The 8,689-nt window shown below is 43.2% G+C and overlaps 1 long non-coding RNA gene across 1 annotated transcript in view; it reads left to right on the top strand.

The window, feature by feature from the left end:
• Positions 1-6,378, top strand: part of LOC310750764 — a 117,420-nt gene extending 111,042 nt beyond the window's left edge. Inside the window, exons 9-10 of the long non-coding RNA XR_014542247.1 lie at positions 392-427; positions 6,052-6,378. This is a non-coding gene — a long non-coding RNA (uncharacterized lncRNA). The remainder of the gene's footprint in view (positions 1-391; positions 428-6,051) is intronic.
• The last annotated feature ends 2,311 nt before the right edge of the window (positions 6,379-8,689 follow it).

Here is an 8,689-nt window from a genome sequence, read left to right on the forward strand (position 1 = left end):
CTTGTATGTTGCCATTTTCCAGCCACTGTGGAGGTAAGACCCTTTATAAGATAAGTTGTGCTGCATCAGGCCAAATATCCCCCCAGTGCAACAGTGCAATATCTGGCCATTTCCTGTGACCAGCCAGGTGTCCTTACGAAGCTCATAGGCAGGGCATCAGAGCAAAGTCAGCAGCCCTTCAATAAAATTCACCATGATTGCTATGCTAAAGCTAGTTGTACAGGACAATCTACGCCAAAGTCCACCGGTCAGAATTGTATTTCCTTCTGTCATGTTTTTTTTTTGGGGGGGGGGAAGCTGGTGCATTTTGAATGGGCTCTTTTCTTGCCTAAAATCCTATTGAAGACTAGCTGTTTCTCATCAATTCATGGTTGCTGTTTTAAATTCCCAGGTGCATGGATTCATAAACCAGATGTTGCCAGAATGGGTAAGTCAGACACCTTTTGATATCTGGTAAATCTACCTTAGGAGCAGGAACACCTCTGGGTCTTGAAATCTGGGTACTGGGTACTGAACATGCCTGATCTTAAACCTGGGTCAAGTGTTCTGCATGCTACCTCCATGATAAAGAAAGCAGTGTAAGGTGAACTGAGAACTCAGATTTGAGTTGCAGGAACCTTGCTGAAGCTCAGGATGTCTGGGCCTGGGCAATGAAAAGCAGGATATTCAAATGATGATGAGTAACAACAACACTAAATAATGATTTCCATAAGGTCCTACTGAAATTGCACCTGAAATTATGTGGAACTCCCTGCTCCCAAGAGATCAAGTTAGCTTTCTCTATCTTTGTGTTCTGATGGCAATTGAAAAGTTTCACCAGAAGACAGGAAAGAAGTCTTATACTGGGTCAGACCAATGGTCAATCTAGCTCTGCACTGACTGGCAGCAGCCATCCAGGGTTTCAGGTGGAGGATGTTCACAGTCCTACCTGAAGATGCCATTGGATGTTGAACCTTTCTGCATGCAGAGCAGATGCTCAGACACTCAGCTTTCTTAAACAAGCTTAAACTTCTGCTACTGATGACTGTTAGTGTTACAATTGATGCTTTTGCACTTTTTTTTTAAATAGTTGCACTATTTTGTGTGTTGGTGATTGAATTATCGGTGATTTTATGTTTGCTTTTTGTTCTCAAGCTGCTCTGAGCAAGTCTTTTCGCAGGGGGAGAAGGGGAGGATGTACATTTTTTGAATAAATAAATTGAAATGCAAATCCAGAGATTCCTCCTTTGGTGATGTGTATTAAGGAGAGCTGACAGGGCTGGCCTAATATGCATTTCTGCCTGAGGTGGAGCAGGAAATGATTCCTTCTTCCCACACCAAGTCAAGGTGCAGAACGCCCAAGGCCAGCCCAAGCTAAGTTGGCACCTAAGGAGGACAATCCCACAAGCACATCACTCCTTCCCTGAGGCAAATGCCTCACCCTGCCTAATGGCAGAGCTGGCCCTGGGACCCAGATGAGTTCTGGAAGACTCATTGCATTTCTAAAGAAGTGTGTGTGCCTTTTCCCCACACATGCCTTAACTGTTATCAGGTTTTGCCTAGCATGGAAGTTTGAAGTGAATTCAAGGAAAATCAGGGAAAACATCAACGAAATTTCAGAGAGGAAATAAGACAGCCAGCGAAATTTCTTCTCACACCCTCTAACTGCAGGTCAGGCACATCAATATCTGCGTTTTGCCTCTCCTCCTATTCTTAGAAGCTGCAAGACTGTCCATCCAAGTTGCAGATACAGAAAGATCCCCAAACAATCTTGTAGACTTCAGAGCACCTTCAATGTTGCCCTTTTCAATATTGTTTGTGGAATGGACAGCACAAGTCTGTGGTGTGTGTGTGTTTTAACAGACAGAAGTCAATTTTTGGTCTTCATTACATGTGGACAATCTTGGTGTGCGGACCAAAACAGTCACTCCAATTCACCATCCTATTTGCAGGAGATGAAATGGGACAACCATCTGGCATGGGGGGGGGGATTCAAACCCACAACGTGCTTTTGGAGGGGAGGGAGCTTAGCATGTAAGAAAATCCCTGCTGGATCTGACCAAAGACTTCCTAGCATCCTATTCTCCTAGTGTCTAACCAGACACTTTTGGAAAGCCCAAAACCAGGGCCTGAGTGCAACAGCACTCTCCCTGTTTGTGATTCCCAGCGACCTAATATAGGGAACAAAGCATAGTTATTCTTCAGATTTCTCAGTTCTCCAAATCTGGTAATACAAGTCCTCGGCTTATGGAACATACCATAATGCATAAAATAAGTCTAAAACTCAGCATAAAATACATTCAGAAGTATCTATAGATAAAATATTATGTGATAAAATGCATTTTAAGCAGTATTTAGATATTAATTTTAGGATGGATTTTGTTTTTTGTTTTTAAAAAACGCAGAGACAAATGTGAAAATGCATGTGAAATTAACATAGACTCAAAATAGACTCATTAGCCCTTTCCTAATTATAATCCTAGCCCCCTAAATCTGTTCTGATAGAGTAGATTTGGGGAGGGCACAAGGTGTGTCTGGGTTGTTGTGCGAGTGGAAATCCTTGTGCTAATGTGTTAGTTGGGTACTGCCCATGATGAATAAATATTTCCTTGGTGGTCTGGCAGTCAGAATTGCACCTGCAACATGATTTGCTGCTTGAAGGGGGCCCACTAGGATATTCACTGGTGGTAGGAATATATTGGCTTACCCTTCCTCCAAAGTGCTCAGAGCAGCTTCCATCTGGTTCCCAGGTGGTCCCCCAGCCAAGCAGGTTACATGGCCAGGCTTGCTTAGCTTCAACAATAGAACTGTTTCACGAGCCTTTAGACCATCATCTGGTCATATCCTACATCTCACATTCAAACTTTATGAGCTCATATGTGTAGGTGCTTTGGAGGATGTATCAGACATCTTTTGGACCACTTCCTGATCCTGTTAGCGCATGTGGTGTTAGAAGTAGGAGGAGCTCAATTGCAATTCTGAAACTCCAGGAGGTTCAATAGAGTGAAGGTTGCGGCTGTTTCCCTTCCACATGCTGCTTCCAGCTAGCTTTCCTTCTCCCACCTAGACAGGGATGTCCTCTGCATGGTAGAGAAGGCAGTCTTACCTGTGGTGCTTCACTGACTCCTGTTCAAGGCTCAGAATTGTGTGGGGCTGCCATTCAGTGGAAAGACAGGGCAGCATAGGGCTCATCTTGCAGTTGGGCACCACTGCATCCAATAAAGATGCAGTGGAATTTTCCGTACTTAGAGAAGATCTGGCAAACTCAAGGTCATCAGGACAGGTAGATAAGGCAGCGGGATGAAGGACAGATCACGAGGCATCTGGGCTCCAAGGTCAATCGGTAGAATATGGAGGACGAAGACACTGTGAGAGAGAGGTGGATGAACTTGACTTCAGATCCCTGGAGAAGTCAGCCCATACTTAAGGAGCAGGCCTGGTTCAGGATCCAGTGGATGCAGGAATAATTCAGCCACCTGCCGCCCCTTCCCTGCCCAATGCTGTGGCTTTCTATGGACCACCATTACAGCATTTCCACCTGCTCATTCAGTGGGTGGAATGAGGGATGCCTCTGCCCTCCAGCCCAGGGCAAAGAGGAGCTGGATTGAAGCCTGGGTTGCATTCTTCAGCTGTGTCTCTACCATGGCAGTGAAGCTGGGATGTCAGGAGCTGAGGGATCCTCCGGACACTGGAAGAGAGACATTCTCAGGGGCCAGTGGAAAAGGTCTCATGGCACCAGGAGATGCTTCTTTGTGATCTATGGGGATCTTACAGGAGAGCTCACTCCTGGGGCAGAGGATTGCCACAACTCTTGGGGCCATCTTGAGATGAAAAGATATTTGACTCTAGATCCTGGGCCACTTGTCACATTCCACTTCCCCCTGTGCTGAGAATATTTCTGTCAAGGGAAAGTGCAACATATTGTGTAGCCTTTGGCTATAGCTGTTAGTGGAAGCCCACCATAGCAGAGCACTTTTTTTTTTTTTTTTGCATGCAGAAGGCTCCTCCTTTCATTCTTCCACTAAAAAGCATTTCTGGTAGAAAGGGGGATACCCACTTTAGGGAGATCTGGTTCAGTATAAAGCAGCTTCAGAGATTCAGAAAGCCACTTGATGCCTATTCAATTCCAGCTGGGAGAGGATTGGAGACTATCTACCTGGACCACAGTGCTTTGATGAGAGGAGGGCAGAATTCTGTGTCCCTCCTTCTCTTCAAGGAACTTTTCAAATGCTACACAATTCCTACCTGGGAAAGTCTCTCCATGAACAAAATAGACAGACAACTAACACCCTTGTGTAGACCATCTTGTGCAGGCATGTTGTGTGCTGCAAGGTCATGCACCAAGAACTTTCCATTAAGTGTTCTGCTTTAGGGTTATTCTTGTTGAACCTCGTTTATCTTAGAGTATTATGGATGCAGCTGGGTGAAAGTTCAGCAATGATAATAAAGCAAAGCCTGCAATGGTGGCGGCAGGAAGATGCATGTATGGCAGGGGCAAGGAACCGCTGGACCTCTCTCTTTCTCTCTCTCTCTGGTTCTTGGAACTGTTCCCAGGCCACCAAAACTTTCCCCAGCCCCACCCCCCAAGCAGCATTGCTTCACACCCTCCTTCGGTGTTTTTGCTTGGCTGTAAATGTGTCCTTGAACTCTGATAATGGCTCTCTCTCGCCTGGATGAAGGACACAGAGGAGGATGTGTAGAAACCAGCCTACTGCTCAGGGGTAAAATTTACGTTTGTTGCTCAGCCCACTTTCACTTCTGCTCCTCCCACCACTGTCATGTGGTCCCCAGAAGGCTTCTCAGAAGCGAACGTGTCTCACGGGCATAAAAATGATTCCCACCCCTAATATATGGCCATTAGCCATGAACAACCAAGGGACAAACACTGAAATGACACAAAATATGCAGAGCGATGTTCTGTCCTGTATACACCTGAATACTCCTTTAATCTCCCCCCCCAAAAAAATCCCTCGATTATAATCAGGGTTCTGTTTTTTTTGTTTTTGTTTTCGCCTGGGGAGTTCCGCTATACTAAACATAACACAATTATGCTTGAAAGAGGCTATGGTGGAGTGAGTTGGAAGCCCTAATATTTTTGGAAAGAAAGCAGAATGGCCAGAGAGATGATGATGATGACGAGGGGCGAACAGGGTGTGCTTTCTTAAGAAAGCAAAACCTTAGCGATGTAAGTTCCCCCAGGAGCATGTACAGTGCCATTCCCCAACTCGGCCACCACTGAAAAGGGGAAATTAAGAATTCCCGACACACAACGTGGTTAAGAAAAAAAGGGAGGGGGGGAGAGAGAAAAGCTGAAAGAAAGAAAAGAGAAGCTGGCTGTGACTGTGTATTGAAAGAAAATGTTAATTTCAGCCCTGGACATACGTATTTAAAAAAAGGAAAGAAAGAAATCCAACTGTTCATCCTTTTCCTGGCATTGATATTCCTGTTTGCTGGAGGTGTTTGACATGGGAAGGAATGGTTTGTTGGACAAGGCATTCAACGCCCTCCCTCCAGAAGCGTCCCTAGTTAGGGGTGGTGGTGGTGGGCTTGTTAGACACTTTCATTTTTTTTACAGTTAATGTTCCCCCTCCCGTCTCCAAGGGCCAAAGTATGACCATATATATATATATATATATATATATATATATATATATATATATATATTCTCACAACATACACATCCAGCCTCACTATGCCGAGAGAAGGAGTTTCATTTTGCGACCGAGAAAATGCTAGCGGTATAGGCTGAGTTCTACATTGTTAGATTTGGCAGTGATTCAGCTGCTTTCAACATCTGCCAGGGAATGTGGGATCTTGTTATAAGCAGAGAGAGAGAGCGAGAGAGAGAGAATGAGAATTAGGGATGCATTCAGCATATGCCTGAGCACCACTTCCTCTTTATTCCCTTATTTTGCTCGGCTCCTTCTTTTTTTTTACTCGTACCTCTATATATTCAAAACTGAGGGATTCTCCTCTACCCTTTTCCTACCTCCTTTACCTCCTCCTCCCTGTCTCTGCTTCTTCCTTTTTCTGTACATCTCTCTCTCTCTCTCTCTCCCTTAACTTGTTAAGTTTGAAAGATGATATATACACACAGTTTGCGATGCCAGTCAGCACCGTTAAAGGCCAAGATTAATGCAATGGATTGGTGCGGCTGTGTCGCAGTGGAGCGTGATCAGAATACGAGATGGAAGATAGGGGGAAAGGGCAAGAAAGTACTGGTGCTTAGAGTTTGTACAAGTCTCCTTAGCAACTTGTCTGACATCTTTTTTTTAAAAAAAAAAATGTTGGTGGGGAGGTGTGCAGAGGCTCGTGTATGTACACGGATCTCCCCCAAACCACCCGTTTAATAAAACATTCCTTTCATTTTGAAGCAGTGCTGTTTTCCAGCTACTCTCGTGTTCTTTGGTTCAATTACTGGATTAAATTAGTTGTCTGAGAGACGGTTATTGGGGGGGGGGAACGTGCTGTGCGCGCAGGGAAATGGGAGGGGGTGCTCAGTACTTTTTCATTCAAAGAAACCGCTACAGAGTTGGATTATTCCCAGTTATTCCAATTTGGAACAGTGATTCCTTGCCTCCCCACCCCCTCCGGCCCCCTGGCCTATTCAACAAGCTACAGAATCATCAGCACCCTGCCATTTGTTAAGTAATTTGGGACACATTTGAATTATTATTTTTAGAACCGAACTTGTAAAACAAAAGATAATATTTTGGGGCAAGATTTTTCTCTCTCTCTCTCTCTTTCTCTCTCCCTCTCTTCCTCCCAAACCCCTCCCATTTCTCCCCCTCCCACTTTTTTTTTCTTCCCTAAACTTGACAGCTGAAGAATAAACCCCTATAGGAGGGAGTGGCTTGGTAGTGATGAAGGTATGTGACTCCTTTTTTTTTTTTTTGGAAAAAAAGTTGCATATTACTATGTTAATACTGTGGGGGCTAAATTTGAATTTGGTGTAAGAAAGCAGTCTTCTAGAGATATGCTATATCTCGGAATTGACTCTTGGGAAACAGCGACTGCTTCACTGGAGAGGTTTTCCAAACTTGCATTGCATTTTCTTTTAAAAAAGGGGGGGGGATAAAAGGAAAAGCGAGAGCGAGAGAGAGAGAGAGAGAGAGAGAGAGCACGAGGTTGGAAAATATAAAGAAACCAAGCCTCTTTCCCCCCTCTTTTTTTCTTCCTTTTTTTTTTTTTTTTTTTTGGACGACTCGATGTTGGCTTCCATACAAACAGATGTTACTTGTCATTCTGTAGTTAAGCAGGGGCTCCACATTGGAACAAGGAGCAGTTTAAAGAGAACTGCAGCGGAGTTTAGAAAGGTGGGTGAGGAAGGCAATAGGCAGAAAGATCCATATATATATATATATATATATATATATATATATATATATATATATATATATATAGTGTGTGTGTGTTACATACATAGAGATTCTTAAGCTGGAGGAATCCATCTTCTGTGAAAAGCGTGCCTTATTCTTATATTACCTTTTAAAGACGATAATTATAACGGGGAAAATGTCTACTATGCCGCTGTTTTTAATTTGTTTCGTTTTGTTTGTGCTTCCTTTGTTCAAGAAAGAAAGAAAGTTGGTGAAAATATTTAGCTAAAAAGAACAAGAAAGGGGGGAGAAGGGTGCTCTGTTTGCCGCAAGACATTTTCTCGGTAAGTGGAGGTTTTGCAATGAACTAGATGAGGGAGATATGTCACCTTATTTCTTTCTTTCTTTTCCTCCTTCTTCTGTTGCTATTTCATTTTCTGCAGAAAATCTGTTTTTGATGGTTTTGCCAGAGAGCTCCCTTTCTTGTGGGCAGGATTTGCGGAGGCTGAAGGCCCTTTGGCCGCCCTTCCCGGTTCTTTGCGGCATTGTAAGAGAGAGAATCGTGTTCTTTTATACAGTAGAAGTTGAAATGAAAAGTGGACAGTCCCTATTTCCTTGCTCTTTTGTCTATCGCATGTGTTCGCTGGATTAATCCTCTCCATCCCTCCCAGGCTTTGTAAATTTTATTTTAAATCCTCTATAAAAAAAACCCAAAAAAACATATCAATATAGTTTAGTCTGCTCTAGCGTTTATTCTGCAGATCTAACCACCCAATTATTTTGGAGAGTACATCTCCAAAATAAAAGCAGAAGGGTTTTCCCCGCCTCCCCGGGCCTGCAAGCGTTAAACTTTTTTTGGCACACAAACTGCAGTGTAGCAGCGGATCGATTCATTTCTATGAAGGGAATCGCAGATCCTGCCATCTGATTTTCCAATTTTACATTTCATGCTTCTATTCTGCCTTCCGCTTTCCTCCTCTCTCCTTAATTCACACACCGTACACACGCACACACACACAAAACTCTTATTGGTTCAATTTGAAATACTTATGCTGTTGGTCGTTCTGGATTACTGTTTTTCCCAGCTTCTGTTTTTCTTTCTTTCTTTAAATTAAAAAAACACTTTCCACTGAAGCATAAGACCTGTGCTAGTCAATTTCCTGAAACTGAAGAGGGTTTGATGATTATTTTCATTAGAACAAAATAACTTTATTCTTTGTTATAATTATATTCCTGAATCCAGTGAATCATAGAGACTTAAATTTAGATAGTATAAACATTCCTGACACTGATTTAGTATGTTATATTTAGGGACGCCTACCTCTAATTATCTACATATAAACAATATGATTTGCTCTAAATTTGCCTATCTATGTGGTTTGTGCTTTTTT

This window comes from Podarcis filfolensis, assembly GCF_964270895.1.
Source record: "Podarcis filfolensis genome assembly, chromosome: 15".
Lineage (NCBI taxonomy): Eukaryota > Metazoa > Chordata > Lepidosauria > Squamata > Lacertidae > Podarcis > Podarcis filfolensis.